A 20,533-nucleotide genomic window follows, 5' to 3' on the forward strand; every position below is an offset into this window, starting at 1 on the left:
TATTCTGGTTTGGGGTCAGGATTTGGCAGTAAAACAGCTTTGGTTCCCCTGGCGGATGACTTACAATGGGAGAATGACGTTCTAGATCAGAGATAATGAGTTCTCAAGGTGCCAGACTGCTTTATTATGCCCACCATGTTTCAGAATGAAGAAATTCCTTCAACAAGGGCAACACTTCTCACCAGCAACTGCAAATATAAACTTCTGTAGCTTTGTTGTTTGCTGAATTCACTGGTAAGAAGTGTTTCCCCTGATGAGAGAACTTCTTAATTCTGAAATGCTTCAAGTGCATTAATTTTGGGGGCACTTTGCAAACTTGTTCTCTGTTTGGCTTTTTCTGCATCCCGTGCAATCCCCCCTTTTTTGGTGGTGAGTAGGCTTTCAATACCATGTGAAGCAGCTATCTGGGATGGGGATTAAGTGCATTGTATTCCTTTCCTGTCTCAGTGGCTTTTCCCAGAAGGTAGTGCTATCCAACTTCTACTGTGCCGTGACCGGTTAGCTATACGATATTCTGCATCTTTGTTTCTGTCCTCCATGCTGTTTAAAATCTATATGGCATTTTAGGTGTGATGACATTTGTTATGGACTGAGCTGAATAGGATCCAAAATGCAGCAGTCTGATTGGTCCTAGAACAATAGGATTCAGAATGCAGCTGTGCTGGTCCCGAGGACTAACCGAGAGGCGAGGTCCGAGTCCAGTCCGAGGTCGAAGGTGCAGTATGGAGGCATTCCATAAAAGTTGAAGCCGGATGCAGGGCAGGTAGTCGGGTGAGGTTAGGAGCTCCGGCAGGATAGCAGGTCCAGGCAGGAACCAACAACCAACCAAGTTGCTCCCGCAACTTGCTTTTATCTGCCCTGAGGCACAGGGCGGCCCCAATCCTCAGGTGACTCGCCTCTCCTGGCCTGGAGGCGAGCACTCCTCCTGCAGGAACTTAGTTCTCTCCGCCTCTCTGCCCTGAGCCTCTGCAGCTCAGGAGAGGCTGGAGGGTTACCGGACCCAGAGGCAACCTCACCTTCCCCTGACGGGGCTGAGAGTGGAGCACCTGCAGGCAATGTGTCCTCCATCACCTCAGGAGCCAGAGCAGACTCAGCTGGTGCCTGCACCTGAGGAACCAGCACAGGTGAGGACTCTTCAGGCTCATGCCCCAGCCCTGGCTAAGCTGGTTCTGGAGGCGGGGAATCCTGTGCAGGCTGGGATTCCTCAGGTTCAGCATCCGAATCCGAATCCCAGGCCATCACAGCAGCAGTCTGATTGGTCCTAGAACAATAGAATCCAGAATGCAGCAATCTGATTGGTCCACAGGAGCCACCCAATCCAGCTCCAGGTGGAAGTGAATCCGCAACCTGATTGGCCTACAGGAGAATCCCAGAATTAGCCAATCATGTGGGGCCCATTGTGTAAATAATGTATATAAAGCAGACATTCTGGGGGAACTTTCATTTCCTCCTCAGCACTATGAGCTGAATAAAGAGCATGAAATCCACTCTCGACTCTGAGTATATTTCAACATTAGTACATTAATAACACCCAAGACTACTGCTCTTTTTGTGTGTCAGACTCAGGAGATTCTGTGGAAGTACTATGACTGGAATTGAACTAGATGGTTGACAGTGAGCTACAGCTCAATCCTGAGAAGGCAGAGATACTGATGGCAGGTGCTTGGACTTTGTCTGTTTTGGTTGGAGCTGCAATCTCCCTGAGGAAGCAGCTTTACACTCTGGGGCTGCTATTCAATCCAGGCCTATATTTGGAAGCCCAAGTGACTTTGGTAGCACGTCACATCTCCCAGCTGCTAAAGCTGGCACACCAACTGCATCCTCTCCTAGGCAAAGATTGTTTGGCCAGAGTTAGGCATGCTGTAGTAATGTTTCCTTCCAGAAACATTACTGTGTGAGGGTGCCCTCCAAGAGCCCTTGTTTTGGAAACTCAAGTTAGTACAAAATCCAGCAGCAAAACTACTTACTGGAACTGGAAGGCATCTTGTAAATCATAAAAAACCAACTTTACTGTCTTCTGGTCTGTTTCCAGATCTAGGTCAAGGTTCCACTTTTAATCTTTGAAGCCCCAAATAGCTTGGGACTAAAGTATCGCAAATATAGTCACAAAGATAAAGTATCACAAAGTTACATATTCTCCCACTTTAAGGTTGCCACGTGTCCTATTTTACACTGGATGGCGCAGTATTTGAAGTGTCGGCTGGGATGGTGACCAGCTTCTCTGTCCAGTTAAATGAGCCAGGATGACTTCCTTGAATGAAGATCCCAAAAAACATAACAAAAAACACTCCAGCTCTACCTAAGGCACATCTTTTGCATCTCCAGATAAGCAACAGTCAACCCATCTGTATCAGAGGACCAAGAAGAACTAATGGACAAGGTGTTTGGGATATCAAGGAGGCAATGGAATGGGAGATGGGGAATAAACCAAGCCTTCACAAAACAAATTGTTTGCTTGGTCATCTCCAGACTAACCCATCAATTCATGGTTTGTTAAACAAACCATGGGTTAGCAAGCATCAGAAATTCTTCTGGCAGCAGCATTTTGCATGAACTGTAGTTTCCAAACATCTTTAAAGTGCAGCCCCACATGCTCTGAATGTGAGTATATTATCGGTACTATATAATCTAACTTGATATGACTAAGGCAGGTGTGACTGACTAGTTCCAGGAAAGGATGTAGCTGGCACACAGATCCTGGAGCACTTCCAAATTGAAAACGTAGTCTTGAAAACTGAGTGCAGCCCTATCCAAAACAGGTTGTGCTTCCAATCTCAGGTGAGCATTTCCACTAACCAATAGTTCTTCTGCCTTGTCTGGATTAAGCCACAGTTTGTTATCCTACATCCCAAACTCCTAAGGCAAGAGAGGTGTTGCAGTCTAGAAAGCAGGCCTTAAAAACTGGCATTGCATTAATCTGGGGGGTTTGCAGCTACTGTGGCAGTATCTGACAAAACCTCAGACATGTTGCCGCCAGCACTTATCATATATAAACATTTGGAAGGCCACCAAGCGACATGCTTTATCCATTACTCGGAGGTTGTCCCCTAACATAGTTTTTTTTGTGTGTGTTTGTAAACATATTTAGGAAGAATTTTCCTGGAAATGAGGCATATTGTGTTTATTTACCAATATATCTGATTTACCGACAAGTAAATTTATCTAGGTGAAGAAACTACTCTTAGCTGAACATGTACTGTTTAGCCCAAAGTGGACAGATCCAGACCTCAAGTTTAATTAGTGAAAGGTCAGATGGGATGTTTATCCGGATGTCCTCCCAAAGACAGGCACGAGGGGTTATATAACTTGTTTATCAGTGTCCAGAAAGATAACCAGAAAACCCATTCTCCAGAAATGTTGTTTATTAGAGAAGTGGGCATAAACAAATACAGATGACTAAGCCTACGCTGGGTGAGCAAACCCTACCACACAACCAAGGACCCTTCTTCTTCTGCCCACTCACTGATCTTCTGGAGCAGCAGAGATTTAGTCTGCTCCATCTTTTCCATGACAGCCCTTCAGATGTTTGAAGACCACTGTCACATCTCCCAGTCTTTGTGAAGAGGGTTTCCGTCAAGACCGCTTTATATATTGGCTTTTAAAACCAGGAATAATTAAACAAAATTCCTTGGAGAAGCTCTTGCCATACAACAGACACACAGTGAGGGGTTTCTGCTTTTGGCAATACAACACAAGTTACTATCCATGCACTGGCTGCTCTCCAGAGTATTCAAACCATGACCAGTATGAACACACTGGTCAGCTAGGCTACCTGGAATGCTCAGCACCATAATTCCCAGAGTAGAATGGGGACAGGAACTGGTGCAGTTTCTTGTTTGGCGACCATTGGTTGAATTGCTCTGAAGTCATACAGAAGTTGGGAAGGCTATAGCTGTTGAGGGTAGCTTTTGGATCAAAGAAGGAAGAGGCAAAGAGAGCAGAGGGCCTAGTAAAGGAAAGAGACACAAAGTTGAGGGAAGTGGCCGCTAGAGTCTGTGGCGCAAGAACTTCCTGGAGCCCCTGGCCTAATTACATGCAGCTGGCAAGAAGAGAGAACATGTGGAGGGGTGGCAGACAGGGAAGGGGTACATGACCCACTTTGAGCTCTGCTCCCACCTACCTCTTGACTGCAGTCCCACCCACCAGCAGCAGCCAGTAGCCCTTAACAGATTATTCCCAAGGGAATACAGCCCAAGGTCACCCTGCCTGAATTCCTTTATCTACTTACCTGGGAGTAAGTCCCATTGAACTCAGTGGACTTACTTCCAAGTACACAGGTATTAGATTGCACTGTGAGGGACTTACCAGTACAGAGGTTTCACATCTCTGAACCTAACATTCTAGTTATTGCACCATATGGCCAGTATGTAGATAGTAAAACTCTGAATATGCTACTTCAGTAACCTACAGATTCCATAGGATGCTCCCAAGAAATCTTATCTATATAAAATACCGGTAACTTCCTGCCAATAGGTTGGAGTTTCTTTAAAGATCATATCCAAATTCTGACAGGCTGATTCATCAGTTCCAGTCAGGTGGGAAGAAAGAAGAATGCCCATTAAATATTTACACTCAACTGGGGCGAAATGGAAGTTCTCCATTTAATGGTAATGAGCTTTCGTGTCCTGCAGGAATTGGGATCAATAAGCTTTCTTGTTGCTTTAGAAGACAGAGGTCAAAATAAGCAGATAAAAGACCTGCTCTTTAAAAATTAAACAAAAAACCCCCCTCCCATTTGTGGCTATTCTGATCAAGAACCCCCTGTCACTTTTCTTGTTTTAAAGGTTTAATGCTTAACTTGTATCCTAAACGTAAAAGTTTGGGAAAGTGGCCAGTCTTAAAATTGTAGCCGCCACTTGCTGGTGGGAAACTGCCAGGAGAATGGACCGTATAGGATGGACTGAGTCTGCAATGCTGGGTAGCGTTTGTTTTTATTTGCACGTTTAGTGGCAGAGCTGATGTCGTTAAATGCAGGGACAATACAAGAAATTGGTAATGCAAGAATGATGCTTGTAATAATTGCAGTTGTGCAATTTTGGAAGTTGCTGTATGTCCTTGCAGGCACTTCCTGCCTTAACCTTGAATGGAATGTTCAAGGTGTCAAAGGCGGTTTATTTATTTAAAGAATTCAGACCCTCCATGTCTCAAAGTGGCTTATGGGGAATGCGACATCCATATGTGAGAGCTACAGATTTGTGATCTGGGCGATGCCACACCAAATACATGTCTTAATTCAAAATGGCGGCCGTCAGCGTAATCCTCTTCCCCCACTTCAGGAACCCTCATGGTAATTTGTCAGTGGTATCTTAAGAGGCAGGTAGACCTATACACCCCCCCCAAAAAAAACCCAGACAAAGTCACACCAACGTGATGTTTTGCCCTGCTATCTTGATTCAAAATGCCTGTGGTGGCACAATGACAATGAAAACTGCCATGCCACATTGGAAGCCCTCACACCAAGTCTGTGGATGATCTCTCAAGAGGCATCCAGACACATAACAGAACAAGCAAACAAACAGACAGACAAACCATTTCCCAAAATATAGAGTAGATCTTGTTCTTATGTCTCAGGTGTGTTGCATCGCATATGCTGCCAATGTATACATTGAGGTTCTAGGTTCCCAGAGTGAGGGGTCTTAAACCAGGAGGTCTAGCACAGGCATAGGCAAACTTGGCCCTCCAGATGTTTTGGGACCCAAACTCCCATGATCCTTAGCTAACAGGACCAGTGGCCAGGGATGATGGGAGTTGTAGTCCCAAAACATCTGGAGGGCCGAGTTTGCCTATGCCTGGTTTAGCAGAATAAATGTAACCCATAGACCTAGGAACCTGATCAATGGTTCTAATATAATTGGTGTTATATAAATAGCCTCAGAAACGCTATCCTTACCTGCACTTGTCCATCGACCTTGTTTTTGTGCTGCATAGTGCTTTCTTTTTTGCTTCCTTCCTGTGATAAATATACCCCATGGAAGTGGAAGAAGTTTCTGAGCTGCCGCTCCGTGCTCTATCAGTCTGACGACTTCAGTTGCAGCGGCAGCAGTTTTCTTGTGCTACCTAAGACTTGCTCAGCTAGACGAGGAGAAGAGGCAATTTCTACTAACCTATAACTAAAAGAAGGATAATCTCTCTAAAGATGTAAGAATGTCACTGTGCAGCCCTCGCTGGGGGATTTGCAGTGCTTTATCACAATCCTGGATTTGCATGAAGTCAGGGTGGGGAGAGGGGAGCAAACGTGAAGGAGGCTTGTGCAACAGCAGTAGCCAAGGCACAGAAACGGGAAGAGAGACACACCGAGAGGGGGAAAGGGGTGGTTTAAACTTTAAAGCAGCAGCAGAGGTTTGAGCAAACTGGGGGTGGAGGTATGCTGAGTGGCAAAAAGTGGTGATTTAAAACAGTGGGTGGCGCTGTGGGTTAAACAGAGCCTAGGACTTGCCAATCAGAAGGTTGACGGTTTGAATCCCCGCGACGGGGTGAGCTCCCGTTGCTCGGTCCCTGCTCCTGACAACCTAGCAGTTCGAAAGCACGTCAGAGTGCAAGTAGATAAATAGGTACCGCTCCGGCGGGAAGGTAAATGGCGTTTCTGTGCGCTGCTCTGGTTCGCCAGAAGCGGCTTAGTCATGCTGACCACATGACCCGTAAGCTGTACGCCGGCTCTCTCGGCCAATAAAGCGAGATGAGCGCCGCAACCCCAGAGTCGGTCACGACTGGACCTAATGGTCAGGGGTCCCTTTACCTTTACCTAAAACAGTGGTAGAAGTTTGTGTGCCAGTGGGTATTGCACAATAGAAGGGGGAGGCATGGACATTGGGGTGAAGTTGAAACGGGGGTGCAAAGCAGGGCTGCTGAATAGAAGGGAGGTGGCTTCAGAAATGGGTTTGGAACATGGGGTGGGAACAGAAAGCTCAGTCTATGGGGTTAATGTGCAGAAAATGGCGGGAGGCTGGAGAATGGAGTGAGCAGGAGTACAGCCCCTAGTAATATTACATAAGCCTGGGTTTTGGGGGGTGGGTGTGTGGAATCTAGCTGTGGACACTTGCTCTTACACTGCTTCAGAAAAAGCTTAAAGTTTTCTGGCTACAGTCTGTAAACGGGCTCTAACCAAACCCTATGGGTGAGAAAGCAAAGCTAATTTCCCACCTCTCCTTTTCAACCCTGGCGTTGCAGAACAGTTACATGAGCCTTGGCCACCTACACAGTTGTCTGAGATGTTCTGCTTTCGCTTTCGCTGAGAACAACACGCTCCCCTAGCATTTCTTGTTCAGCAGATCGCAAATTACTAACTCATCAGAAGATAAGATATGCGCTCGGTCAGATGCAGCCTGTCCCCTGCTGTTACCCATATCCTGTTATCAAACTGGGCAGCTCCTAGCCTCATTTGTGTAGACCAGCCTTTGCCAACCTGGTGCCCTCCAGATGTTTGGGACTATCACTCCCATCAGATCCAGCCCAGCCCTTTTGGCTTCCCATTCTCCTTTCACCCACCTTGAAGAAAGAGTCGTCTTCTCTTGTTCTTCTCCTTTGCTGAAAGGGAGAAACTGTGAGTATAAGAACAGGGCACATGCTGTGCACAGGAGAGCAAGTAGTGTGCCAGAGTGAGCATCCATGTGTTCCCCGTGCACATATGTGTATGCGCATGGCCTATCTTGTTTGTTTATTTATTAAATTTATCTCCCATCCTTCCTCCCAATGAATTTGGTCTCCCCGTCAAACATCCCTCTCTGTGTTAGTGTATTCAGAATCTCAGGAGGAGACAAGGGCTAGATCTACACACATGAAAAAAAACCAAGCCATTAGATTGTTATAACAAAAGAAAAGGACCCTACGTAAAATTGCATAAAGTTTTTTTGCTCTACAGCACCATTAGGTGTCACATTTTTACAACGGAGTTACAAGGATATAACTGACTGAGTCCAAAAATTCCATAATTAAAAGATGACCAGAGTTATCAAAAGCTATTGTTTATCTGCATTCACTATGTTTCCAGATATGTGGTTTCCACTGTCCCATTTGGACAGATGCACTGAAAAAGGATCAGTGGCCACACTTGCCAACCTGCCCTTTTCCAACACACACACACACACACACACACACACACACACACACACACACCCTGACAATGATTTCTGCACAAAAGATACCATGTTTGCATAAGAGCCTACACATATAGATCCTAACCCGTACAGACCCCACGTGAATTTTGGGGTGCCCATTCATTTAGTTCTGCACATGGAGGTGACTACTTGGCAACAGAGGCAGATTTAGTGGAATGTGACCAGTTTGCCTGCACTGGGTGCCAAATCAAGGGGACACTGCAACAATGACTTAGAACGGAAGGCGAGGGGCAGGGGCGCACACCGATTTTCAGCATCACTGAAATTTGGAAGCCCAAAGCCCACCACTGTTTCACAACCATTACATCCAGCGCACAGGGTGAACCCACTGGAGTGTGTTGGAGAAGTGGGTTTACTCCCCAACGCCCCCGGCACAAAGATGACTTGGGAGCAGAACAAATGCCTTTCCGGCATGCAGCTATAACTCCTCTTTACCCAGATCCCTGCTTATGTGATTGCTTGGAGCAGTACCATGTGAATTAATGTGTGACCTTATCCATTGGATAACTTCATCCTCCGTGTGTATGAGGATGGATTTGCAAAAAGAGAAACCATGTGGTTTCAGAGTAGGGGTAGGGAGCCGGATGCCACCCGCAGAGAGATTCATCTGGCTCTGTGCTCCCTGCTCCCGTGCACCAGCTGTTTAGCGAGGAGCAGCTGGGTGGAGAAAGGGCTCTGCTCTTGTACAGGGTGTTCCCATTGCAGCACCTTCCTCTGCAAGAAGATCAAAGCCAAGGGAGATGTGTCAAAGCAGGCTTGTGTTCCACTCCTGGGCAATTCCAACCCCAAACTGCAAAAATATGGCCCTTTGTTGAATTCTCCAAACTCTTCATTGGGCATGATGTTACCCGGAGCAAGGGGTATAGTGGAGCAAAACGAAAAGGAGAAACACTCATCTGGATGTTGTACACTCAGTTCAAATATATAGTGCTAGCTGAGTAAGCTTCTCCCAGGTGCTACAAAACCTGCAGGTTTTATTTGCTCAAACAATGGGGTAAGTCGCCACTGCTTCTTTATCTCGGAATCCTAAGCATGTAACCCAGTCTCTCTGGTACTGGGGAGAGGTTGACTCAACTTGCAATCCCCATTTAAGAACTTAGGTTTGCAAGCCGACCTCACTAGGATGTGGCCCCCTCCACTTGCAAACCTTCCTCACCCCTCTTGCAGAGTATACTTGAAATAGAGTCGAGAGTGGACTTCATGCTCTTTATTCAGCTCATAGCGGTGAGGAGGAATGAAGTCCCCTCAAAGTATCTGCTTTATATACATTATTTACACAATGGGCCCCACGTGGTTGGCTAATTCCGGAATTCTCCTGTAGGCCAATCAGGTTGTGGATTCACTTCCACCAGGAGCTGGATTGGGTGGCTCCTGCCAACCAATCATACGGCTGCATTGTTCTAGGACCAATCAGACTGCTGCATTCTGAATCCTATTGTTCTAGAACCAGTCAGACTGCTGCATTTTGGATCCTATTGTTCTAGGACCAATCAGACTGCTGCATTTTGTGTTGTGACGTGGGGTTTGTGATTTCAGCTCTCTTGACATAATATGCTGGAGACAGTTCTCTAGTAACACTTCTTTATTAAAGCAAACAAGACTGAAGACTGAGGAGGGGAAAGCTACATTTATAGGGTCTGGGGACTAGCTAGAAAGGATACATTTTGGAGGGAACAATATCAGGCAATCACAGTCCTGCCTTTTGGAGGAAACCAATAAGACAGAGGATCCAAATACAGCAGCTTAAATGAACCAATAGTAGCTGTACCCTTTGAAACCAAAAGGCAGTTACTTTACCCTAATGCAAATACCGACAATAATAATACAGATATAAAATCCTTTAACTCAATACACAACATTTTGGATCCTATTCAACTCAGTACATAACAATACTTTACAGGCTCTTGCCCAGGTCTCAGGCTCTGCTTCTTGTTGTTTGCCCTGCCCCTCAAATGGCATTGCCAGAGAGGCCAAAACAGGACCAATCGATAGATGACATTGAATATGCAGTTTGGAGCTATATATGCGGTTGTGGTTTTTTTTTAAAGGCTACATAGCAGCCACCGCAGGTCCCAGACAGGATCAGGCCTTTTGCACTGCTATCCCTAAGGAAACCCCTTTCCCTCGGGCGAAAATAGTTTTAAGAAGTGAATCCGACAAAGTTGTCCTGCCTGCATAATGACTTCCAGTTCCACGGCAGACCTTCCCCTCCTCTCCAGATGCCGCTGAAATCTGTTCTCGGGGTTTCCTCAACCCTCCACAGTGGTTTGGGGGAGATGAGAGGGAAAGGAAGTTCTCCTGCACAAGCAGAAGTCCTTGCACAGGCATAACAACTTCATTAGATACCATGCAGATTTATTAAAACAAACAAGCAAACAGGTAAAACACAAGTATAAAAATAAGCGCAACGACCCCAACCAAAACAGAACGGGATAAACTCAACAAAAGAGATGGGTTGCACAAAAGAAAGTACCTTAACTGCCGAAAGGTCATAGGAAGTACTCACGTTGAAAACTACAGTGGTGCCTCGCAAGACGAAATTAATCCGTTCCGCGAGACTCTTCGTCTAGCGGTTTTTTCGTCTTGCGAAGCACGGCTATTAGCGACTTAGCGCTATTAGCGGTTTAGCGGCTATTAAAGGCTTAGCAGCTATTAAAGGCTTAGCGGATTAGCGGCTAAAAGGCTATTAGCAGCTTAGAAAAAGGGGGGGAAGCGGGGGGGAAATCGGAACACTCGCAAGACGTTTTCGTCTTGCAAAGCAAGCCCATAGGGAAAATCGTCTTGCGAATCAGCTCAAAAACGGAAAACCCTTTCGTCTAGCGGGTTTTCCGTCTTGCGAGGCATTCGTCTTGCGGGGCACCACTGTACATTAAATAATTTTCCGCCTTCTCATGAAAAGAGTATGAGACTGGCTGAACATCCCACATAATGGACAGGGTATGAACCAAGAAGCCAAGAGGAGTTCATTTATTAATCAGAACAGGGCAAACTGTTTAAAACTTCAGGTACATGGATTTGACTTCCAACCATGAAGCTACCAAGAATTATTAGAACTTTTCCGGCTATGCCATTTGAGTCGACGAGAGACATCATTCTTGCATAATTTCCTGCGCGCTAATGTCTGCTGCCTCACTTGTGATTTTGGTTGGGGGAAGTCTATTGCCTCAATGATTCCTTGTCTTCTTAGGTGGACACGGAGCGCTTCTGCCTGCAATTGGGATGCGGGGAGCAGGCGAGGAATAGTTCTGTGACATGTGGGTTACCTTTTCCATTGAAATGAATAGGCATTTATCAGCAAAAAGTTATTGGCATGTTTCCTCTAACTTGGAACCACAAGTTGAGCTGTGGCCAAAGTGAATACTGCTCAGTGTCGAAGCTTGGGCGCACAATCTGTGTAGTTTTATTGCGACATCTTGCTTTTCCTTTGCAATTAGAGAAGCACCTCCCATCAGACCACATTCATGGACAGCTTGAAACCTTGGTGCAGATTAAACCATAACGCAGCAGTCAGAAGCTCTGCGGTAATTAGGGAACCCTCATTTTAGTGGAAGCAATTTAAAAAGAGACAAACAAAATGATAGAGGCAGTAATTATAATACCATGACCTTGCGTATCATGAAAGTCTATTAAAAGCAACAAATTGACTGGGTTGTTTGGAGATTTATGGACAGCCGTTGCAGAGATCTGAATGAGGTGTCAAAGCACACAAGGCATAGGTTTTTCAGGAAAATGCAGCTTTTCCCATTTGCCAAACAAAAGGTAACAGGAACTCGAAATATGCACTTATCTGAAATTTGCAATGCAGTTTCCCAGCCAAGTAATGTGTACAAAAATGCATATAGTGGGGTAAATTGTGCATACAACTGTGAAAATAAACCACAAAGATGCATACGCACTTTGCAAAAATGCATATATTGAGAATACTGCATGCAAAAATGCATATATTAGGAGAGTCTCCCTAAAATGTTGGTGAATTCTTATGAGGACCTGTTTTTAAAAAGGAATTGCAAACTGGAAATGTGGAGTACTGAATTTAAGCTTGGAGGGTCTGGGAGGAAACTAAGAGAAACCCAAATTGACAGACTGGGCCATTCCACACTGCTGGCTTCTGGCCTCAACTCTCACCTTTCCTCTTGGCCCGTTGTTATGACGTGAGAATCCAGAGACCTAGAGCTTGCAAGCAAGGGTACCAGAATGGTTGCAACTCCCCCTTCCCTGTTGTTTGATCAAGCACAAGGCCTCTGTAAGGAGCATTCCCTTTCACCACTGCCATTGTTTAAATACCGTATTTTTCGCTCTATCAGACGCACCAGACCATAAGACACACCTAGTTTTTGGAAGAGGAAAACAAGAAAAAAAATATTCTGAATCTCAGAAGCCAGAACAATAAGAGGGATCACTGTGCAGCGAAAGCAGCGATCCCTCTTGCTGTTCTGGCTTCTGGGATAGCTGCGCAGCCTGCATTCGCCCCTTAAGACGCACACACATTTCCCCTTACTTTTTAGGAGGGAAAAAGTGAGTCTTATAGAGCAAAAAATATGGTACTTATATAGCAGCCAAAATGATCATAGTGCTGTACAGGTATAAAAAGAAAGAAAAACCAGGAAGAAATTTAAAGACTATTTACAGAAATATTGTAAAATTGATGAATGTTAGAAGAATGTTGGAAAGAAACTAAGGGGTTTCCAGCTGTAATGCAGATACGAAAGAAAAAAAAGTTTACAAATGGGTTAAAGCTTAATGGTAAGGATTTGCTGAACTAACAAATTGAAGTGGAATACAAAGAAGGGAGGTATGAGGAGGTCTGCGGAAATAAGCGTAAGGAAGATATGTTATGGAAAATTGTTTGTTTTTTAATTGTTTTTATGTTGTATTTTGTTTTTATTTTATTTTTCATTTCTATTGTTATATTTTAAAAACTTTGATAAATATCTTTTTTAAAAAAATAAAAAGAAAGAAAAACCAATCCCTGCATTGCCCGCAATCTAACCAATAATAGCAGAAGGAATGGCTTGCTCTGTTGTCCTTAACCACTGCATTAGTTTGATGGTGTATTCTAGTATATATTGTTGATTGTTTTGTGGTTTGGTGGGCTGAGCTTATTTTATGGTGGTATCTACATAACATCTGTATTGATGAAGGGCAAGTTATAAATATTTTTAAATGACCTGATCAAAGCAGGAGAGAAGAGGAAAGACAACCTTGGGGCCGTTGCTCCTTCCCTGGCCCCAACAGAAGGGGCTAGGCTTTCCACGGTGTTCTTCCAGAGAGGCAGGCAAAGGGGGTCCCTTGCTAGAAGCTGGCATGTGCCTTCCGCCATCACTGCCCAGTCCCATCCCTGAATCAGCACTTCATCTCCATTGGCTGTGGCCCGACCTCTTAAGAGATCCATTTCCGCACACCTTGGTGTTCTTTTGCCTGCGGAATCAATAGGATTTATTGTTAAGCAAAGGTCTTTAGGGGTTGACAGTCCTGGAAGGAGGCAGTTTGCATCAGGACTTCCTGCATAAGTAATGACAGCGAGATGGAACCTCAATCGATTATCTAAATGTCCCCTTCGTGATGTGCTCAAATTGGAGAAGACGCAGAGAGGGACTCCAGAAGGAAAGCATGCTCTGGCTTCTGTCATTGGCCGGGGGGGTGGGTGGAGTGGTCCTTAGGCAGCTGCCCTCCGCGTCTCCCAGGACTGCAGAGCAGAAAGGGAGCACAACAATCTTCCTGGGGACGCAGGGCAAAAGAGGGAAAAACAAAGGATATTGTCAGAGTTGCTTCCAGATCCTAGCTCACAGAGGATCACGCTAGCCAGCGATCATTAAATAAAAGTCTTTATTGAGTTACAGTTTCCATTCTCAAGCTGCTGCGTGCAACTCTACGTCTTATGCTTAGATCGGCGAAGCTCCGTCTGAGTCTCCGCCCCTTGTACACCAACTTAATATCCTAGCCCTGCTCCACCTTTTCCGCCTGACTGTTCTTCTCTGGGTCCCTCTGCCCCCCGGGGTCTCTTCCTTCCGGGATTCTTCTGACGCTGACCCCCCGGACCCTCCTGTCTCCTTGCGCCGGGCTTTAGGACCTGGGTCCCTTTCCGGGCTGCCTACTGCGCCACCTTCCTGTACATTTGAACTTGGCGCGCACGCCCAACCTTCCACCTTCCGTCTAACCGTCTCTTCGCTCCCTGACGGAGGTGTGGCCACTCCTGACTCGTGCCCTCCCTCCTGTTGTGAGCTGCCAGCGCTTGATCCCTGGCGCTCTTCCTCTTCCCTGCTCTCTGGCGGTGACGCTGGTCCCGATTTCCAACTGCTCCCCTCTGAGTCCCCTCTGGCTCTATCTTCCTGGGGTGTCCCCCTAGTCTCCCCCCTTGCCCTGGCCACTGGTGCTCCTTTCTGTGAATCTTCTGATTCACTGGAAAGACTCGGAGATCTCGGGTCGTCGTCATCACTCATCTTTTCTTCTGCCTCCTCCCCCTCGCTCTCTGTTTCCTCCCTTGCCCTCGCCTCTGCTCCTGAACCCCTGACAGATATGATTCCAACCTTTGTAGGGTTGTTGTTGTTTAGCCGTTTAGTCGTGTCCGACTCTTCGTGACCCCATGGACCAGAGCACGCCAGGCACTCCTGTCTTCCACTGCCTCCCGCAGTTTGGTCAAACTCATGCTGGTAGCTTCGAGAACACCGTCCAACCATCTTGTCCTCTGTCGTCCCCTTCTCCTTGTGCCCTCCATCTTTCCCAACATCAGGGTCTTTTCCAGGGAGTCTTCTTTTCTCATTAGGTGGCCAAAGTATTGGAGCCTCAGCTTCAGAATCTGTCCTTCCAGTGAGCACTCAGGGCTGATTTTCATAAGAATGGATAGGTTTCTAGTCACTTTCCACCCCTCAGAATTTGCCGCCTGAGGCAGCTGTCTCACTTTGCATCACTTTAGAGCTGGCCCTGGGCAAGGGTTGTGATCAAAAATGCTCAAGCCAGGCATTGGGGGGGGGGGGGAAGAATGCTGGGCAGAACGTGGAGGTACAGAGAAAAAATAACTCGTTTTTCTTCCTTTTGCCCTCACCCCAGGCAAATGCTCATTCAACGTGAAGAAAATGAAGATGTCTCCCTATCCAGGAAATCCTTTGCTCACCCACTGCTGCCATTCTTTCCTCTCCATTTCCCTCCACTTTCTGCCTGGATTTCTAGGCTTCACGGATCAGGGTTCCTTTCCTCCACGTCATGAGAATCTTTTCTTATTACAAGAGAGTTCCAAGTCGGTCCAGCCATGTGACGGATTTCAAAGATGTCTACCCAAGCGGTGATCTGAGACACACACTGGCAACAAGGAGGAACGCACAACACTGAGCGACGCCGTACAGAGGCGGTGGCTGGAGTGCTGATTCTTTTTAATTCCCACTTCTCATTTCCGAGACTCCATTAAAAATCCAGAGTGCCGCTAGTTGCTCCGCCAGCCTTTGGTAGCCCTGTCAGGGGCAGAAATCCTTCAGACTGATGTGTTTTATAAATAACCAGTGAATAAGAGACCCCGTTCCCTTTTCTATAAAAATTCTCCTGCAGATGATAAAAAGAGCGATAAATAATTGAACAAAGTGATCTGACAGTGCTAAATGCAGTACAGTGGCATTTATTTTTAAAGAGCCTACTTATTTATAGGGCAGATTAGTCTACCAGTCTGGGCTGTGTTTAATGAAGAAAACAGTTAAATTGCTGGCGTAGCCTATAGGCTCTCTAGAAAAGGAACTTGATTTACTTAATGGGTAAGGGGGGATTTGGGATTTGCACAACGGCAAAATAGGGGGCGCATCTCTGTTTCTCTCCTTTTGTATACAGACCCAGCGGATCATTTCTGTTGAAAAAGAAATTAAAAGCCACAGGGACGTCTTGCCTTTCACAATTGCCATTGGTATACTGCTCAGAACAATATCAAAGGGGGAAGGGTAGCCACGGCAAAAAGAACAAAAGCTCGTGTGGCACCTTAAAGACAAACAAACACATTTGCTCGATGTAAGCTTTTGTGCGCTACAGTCTGCTATAGTCCACTTCATCAGATGAGCTTGGGTATAGAGTTGGCAGATGTGGGGGAAGTACCGTATTTTTCGCTCCATAAGGCACACCCGACCATAAGACGCACCTAGATTTTAGAGGAGGAAAACAAGAAAAAAAATATATTCTGAACGAAACAGTGGGTGTATGATTTTTGTGGTTCATGCTGTGGCCAAAGACATGATATGTGATTTGACGGTGAGTTTTGGGTAGCCCAGTGCAAAAATCCTGAGGATCCATGTGGATCCATGCTTTGTAACCACGTTTTTGCGCCATTGCGTCCCCATGAAACAGTGGATGCGGTTTTTTCTGTGTGCAGGCTGTAGCCATGGATAATGCTATGTGATCTGATGGTGAATTTGGGGTGACCCAATGCAAAAATCCCGAGGATCCATGTGCTTTTATCTCCCCTCTCCCAGGCAGCCTCCTTTATTGCTAGCGTCCCTTATCTCTCTCCCGATCCCACCGATCAGCTGCTTCCTTTCAACACCTCCTTCCCTCTTGTTTGCCTTAGCGTCTTTTCCTTAGCTGGAGCAGTTTTTTGCTCCTCCTTTTATTCTAATTTCTCTCCTCATTGCTTGTTTTAGTATTCCTGTCTCCTCTCCTTGCAAGTTCGCTGTCTTTACCTCCCCACTCCCAGGCAGCCTCCTTTATCGTTAGTGTCCCTTATCTCCCTCCCAACCGCTTGCCAATCAGCTGCTCAGTGGCTTCATTTCAACACCCCATTTCCTCTTTATATATATTAAAAAGAGCAAAATCTGCTTTTCGCCCCTGGGCAATTCGGCTCCAGGGACCACGCATTCGCTCCATAAGACGCACAGACTTTCCCCCTTACTTTTTAGGAGGAAAAAAGTGTGTCTTATGGAGCAAAAAATACAGTAAGTTGTGACATTGGTAGGAAGGGAAATGCAGAAAATGGCAGATAATGATAATTGCATTCAGTGGCTCTTCACAAAAACAGTTGTGTTGGCCTTCCACCCTGCCAGCCTCAACCAGACACCACTGTGGGAAATCCACGGCCACTCAGTGGTAGGAAAAGAGGTCTCCCTACAACTCTCAATGCCCTTAACAAACAACAGTTCCCTGGATTCTTTGAGAAAAGCCATGACTGCTTAAAATGGGATGATCCAGCCTTATTATAAGGTGCGTCATTTTAGGGAGTGAAACTTAATTTTTCCATCTTTCTTTAAAAAAAGCTTTTCGGCACCCCTGATTTTTGGAATTTGAAAATTGAAAAATTCAACACACCCTACTACCATAAACTGATAGTGCAGATGAGGCCACATAATGGCAAGCCGCCTTACTCTCCGAATTGTTCAGTAGTAGTTATGTCTCAAACAACTGTCAAAGGTGAAAGCTTTGTTATCACCTCATTCTCTTGCCAGTGCACAGAGAGTCCATCAATCACCATCAATTACCTAGACTCTCTGGCAGACGACATCATTATTCCTGGTCGGGGAAAAGATACTCCTGGAGCTGTGCTCCCCTGTATACTCTGCCGGGCCCGGGGGTAACCCGAGTAACGCGGTCCAGGTCCGGTCCCGAATCCAAGAGTTCCACGAAGAGTCAGTCCGACAGGGTCAAGGCAGGACACGAGGCAGGAAACCAGGTGAGGTCAGGCACAGGATCACAGGCGGGTTCTGGCAAACAGCAACATTGCTCCCAATGAACCGGGGGTGGGGTCCAGCAGCCTTTTATCTCTGTTGGGGTAACGGCCGGTCCTGATCCCCTGGTGACTCACCTCCCTGTTTCGCCCGAAGGCGAGCACTCCTCCTGCAAGTACTCAGGTCTCTTCTTCTCTCAGACCTCAGTCTCTGCAGCTCAGGAGATGTCGGTGGGTTACTAGACCCAGAGGCCGCCTTAGCCTCCCCTGACCCAGCTGGTAGTGGAGCAGCTGTAAGTGATTGCACAGCTGGAGGCAACGAGGTCATCCCCGCATCTGGAGCCAGGGCAGGCTCAGGCCCCTGACTCGGCCCAGCTGGTGCTTGTTGCAGGGGAACCTGTGCAGACTGCGGCACTTCAGAATCAGGCCCCGGACTAGGTTCAGCTGCTGCCTGAGGCAAAGGATCCGGTGCGGACTGAGACTCCTTTGGCTCTGAGTCCGAGCCCGAGGCTATCACATCTTCCCACTATCACACTCTTTGATTCTGATATGCATCCAAAGAAATCCTGGAGGCTTCTGGACTAACTGGGTAAATGGAAGGCTGCTGGCAATCCTGCCACTATAATATCACAATATATTAACTAGCAAACTCTTCTGGGAGAATTATGAATCCTAGCGGGCCAAGCCAGCACTGCTGGCTATGGAAGATGAGCTCAGGTCATTCTGTTGCTAGCTCACAGTATTCATTCACTTGATGGCAGCCAACTGTGATGGCAGCTACAGAAGTTCGACGCCGCTGCAAATTCCTGTGCCAAGGTAGCATCTGATCTTTAAAAAAAATTGAACTAGTCAGCAGAGTAAGGAATGGAAAGCCTTCACTGCCATGGTGAGAAAGCAGCCAGATGAGATGATGGAGATGGAGGGGGAGACAGGAGGAGGAGACAGGCCTACCCAACTCAAGAGGCAGCACGTCTTGGGGTGGCCTGAGAAGAGATGTAGGAGTCATCAAAACTCATATCTGTGTGTGTTTTTTTGGGGAGTTATTCCCAAAAGCAACAATTATTTATTTCAAATATCTTTATTGTGGTCCATAGACCCACGAAACAGTTTCAAAACAAAATAATAATAGTAGTAGTAATAATAATAATAATAATAATAATAATAATAATAATAATAATAATTTATTATTTATACCCCGCCCATCTGGCTGGGTTTCCCCAGCCACTCTGGGTGGCTTCCAACAAAACACTAAAATATAATAACCTATTAAACATTAAAAGCTTCCCTGAACAGGGCTGCCTTCAGATGTCTTCTAAAAGTTTGGTAGTTATTTTTCTCTTTGACATCTGATGGGAGGGTGTTCCACAGGGTAGGTGCCACTACCGAGAAGGCCCTCTGCCTGGTTGCCTGTAGCTTTGCTTCTCGCAGTAAGGGAACCGCCAGAAGGCCCTCGGCGCTGGACCACAGTGTCCAGGCAGATACAGTTAAAACAACCAAACAACAGGCGAAAGAGACCGGGTAGTCATTTTGTTATGTCTAGAGCATGATGGTCTTTGTTTCTTGCGACATCCGTAAGAAACTTTGCCACGGTCAATGTAATATCATTTGACTTATCCTCCAGAAGGTATTTAATATGGGAGGCTTCAGATGTTCCCGGCAGATTTACTGGTAAGAGTTTGATCAGTTGATCCCTTGCTTTCTTGTACTGCCCACAATGTAGTAGGATATGCTTCGTGCAATCGACGTCCTGGGAACATAAACAAAGCCTATTCTGATAGGGGATGCCTCTCAGTCTACCATTTAGCACTTCCGGAGGAAATACATTTAATCTAGCTTTGGTAAATAAACCAAGTGGGTACGGACAAATTCCTAAGATATGAGGCTAACTGAAAGTCGTGCCTGTATTGGATTACAATTACAGTGGTACCTCGGGTTACATACGCTTCAGGTTACAGACTCTGCTAACCCAGAAATATTACCTCAGGTTAAGAACTTTGCTTCAGGATAAGAACAGAAATCGTGCGGCGGCGGCGCGGGAGCAGCAGCAGGAGGCCCCATTAGCTAAAGTGGTGCTTCAGGTAAAGAGGTTTCAGGTGACGAACGGACCTCCGGAACGAATTAAGTTCTTAACCCGAGGTACCACTGTAATAATAATAATAATTTTATTATATTTATTTATACCCTGCCTTTTCCCCTGACAGGGACTCAAGGCAGCTTACAGATAAAATAAGAACGGCGATGCTTTTGTCCTGCATTTCCTGTGGGATTTCTTGCCTTTTCTCTTTTACTAGTCTCTCCTTCACAGCTGCCTGTCTCTTTAAATTCCTCTGCTAACAGACGTGTCTTCCATTAGTCAGGGAGAAGACTCCTTAATGTCATCACCCTCAGAAGAGCATTAGGCAGGGGCAGTTACTGTTTAGAAGAAGAAAATAAAGAGAGTAACATTTAAAAGGCGGGGTGGGGGGCAGTTGCATTCAACGCACTCTATCAAATCTAGCAGGGAAGCCTTCTAAAAATAGCATGCTTCACTCCAGAGCCAAGTAGGATGTCAGAAATCACCTTCTGTATCATCATTTATGTGCACAATACTAATAATATTGTGGTTTTAATTCTGGGGGTGATAAAGCAAACGAAGCGCGAAGGCGGTTTGAGAATCCCAACACTTCTCACTACTTAAAAAGTCCTTTATGTCCTCAAGGCGGCTGTGAACATTAACTAATTACAGTGGGGAGAGGGGTAAAATATGCTGACTTTGGCTGCAATGTTATCTGGACTGCAGACTCGATAAAAC

Source organism: Podarcis liolepis (genome assembly GCF_965112155.1).
Source record: "Podarcis liolepis genome assembly, chromosome: 1".
NCBI classification, from domain to species: Eukaryota; Metazoa; Chordata; class Lepidosauria; order Squamata; family Lacertidae; genus Podarcis; species Podarcis liolepis.